Consider the following 2036-nt stretch of genomic DNA (forward strand, 5'->3'; position numbering starts at 1 on the left):
TTCAGATGTATTATGACTTTTTACATTTATTTATGCATCTAGTTTATTTTGGTTTCTACAAAGGAAAAACTCAAACTCTACAGAAACACCATTATTTATGTAAATATAGTTGGAGGTTTTGTATTTGTGTTTACCTTTTTGCAGCTACCATGAGTACAACCCTGTTCTCCCATTTTCTCAAACAGTTTTGCTCATATTTGTAAATGAAGACTGCTGATGCCTTTTTCGCCTTCATCACGTTTAAGTCAAATATCTAAAGTTGACTTGTATGTAGGCCAGTTTGTTTCATTGTTCCTACTTGCAATTTTACAAATTAATTTGTTTGGGGATGCAAAATGGCAAGACAAAGTGCTGGCTCACAATTTATGAATAATGGGACCTATTTTAAGCCTCTGGCTGTCTGTTTTGTCGGCGAGCTGAGGCCCAGGGGAAGGTCACGTCTTCCTGTTGATAAAATGCCTTGGTGTCACAGCACAACACCCCACAACACTGCACACAGCTGAGCTCTACAAACTTTGCCTAAGCAAGTTGTAGTAAGCAAACTATGACGGCACTGTTAATATGAAATGCATGGCAGTTTTTAGGAAAACCTTGATTTGACCTTCAATGTGTATTATTTCTCTTTCTGAACATGTTAGGTTTATAGTCCTCAGCATGCCCCCTCACCAGAATGTCTTTAAAATGTTGGCGTATGGACTAAGTAGATATGAACTTTTATCACACCTTGATTGATCCTTTTTTTCAAACACCTCTACAACCGTGGCAGTATTTGAGCCATTTTCTGTTGCCAGGCACTGTTAAAGTCCTTCCTCTACACCTTTTTTTTTGGAAGCTTAAACATTTGAGCATGTAGCTTTTTCAGCATTTTAAAGTCATAGTGAAATGGCACTTACAATGTCTGTAGTGAAACAAGTGAAGCAGCGCATGTGAGCGAGTTTTTTTCTGAGAAAAAAATTCTTTAAATTTGATTTAATCAGCAGGGGGCATAGCTGAGCAAATACAAAGCTGTGGAGGACTGTTGATGTCCACCCACCTTTTGTCAGGTCAGGATGAGGGTGAAATTAATACATTAGACCTCAGCTACATTTCTTTTAGAATGTAAACAACTTCTTGCCAATTGACATCCAAACACACACCACCTACTATTGTATCGCTCTGCTAGCTGCTGTGGGCCACTAGCCAAGTTTGGTTTTATACTGTTTCATGGGTTGGGTTAGCTAGTTGTCACCTTCACAATTCATTCAATTAATTTGTGTATCATCAGAAATATTCAATAGGGTGGAAGATAAACAGAAGGATTTTGATATCAAATGCAGCAGACCATAGCTGGCTGGTCTCTGGCGAAAGGCAATCTACAGTACATTAACACAAATAAACACAGAAGCATGAGTTGCAGTTGTACTGAGAACTACTTGTACGATGTGCTTTGCTGAGGAGAGAATGTAGTATTTCCTGAGAAGAGGTGCCTCTGAGCAGCCTCACGAGCCCCCAGCACTAGAAAGACATTTGGATGTGCACATAGTTAAATTACTAATAATGAAAGTCCATGTTAGCGGAAAAAAGAGTCTGCACTTTTCCAGTTCAACTCTTGATTGTATTTAAAAGCCAGTGTGTCATGTTGTATTATCATTAATGGCTAGAATGTATTTAATTGCTAACATGGACCTTAGGGGCGCTCATATGTTTGTTTCTGCATCTTTTTTTTTTTTCTCTCTGAGGTCAGATGCAGTGCCACTCAACATGCTCAACTTCAGCTTTATGTACAAAGTATACAATATGCCAGGAAAAGCATTTTTTCATTGTCTTATAAAGAAACAAACAAGGGCGAATGGAGAAACGTTTTTCATACATCACTTGTAAATGTTTTACTTGAAATGTCATTAATTGGAACCACAGATGTATTTTGTTGGTTTAGAGCTGAGATGGGGGCGGCACAGCGGCTATTTAGTACTGAGTGTGTGTGTGTGTGTGTGTGTGTGTGTGTGTGTGTGTGTGTGTGTGTGTGTGTGTGTGTGTGTGTGTGGGTTGCACCGCAT

The sequence above is a fragment of the Monopterus albus genome, unplaced genomic scaffold, assembly GCF_001952655.1.
Source record: "Monopterus albus unplaced genomic scaffold, M_albus_1.0 scaffold184.1, whole genome shotgun sequence".
Taxonomy (NCBI): domain Eukaryota; kingdom Metazoa; phylum Chordata; class Actinopteri; order Synbranchiformes; family Synbranchidae; genus Monopterus; species Monopterus albus.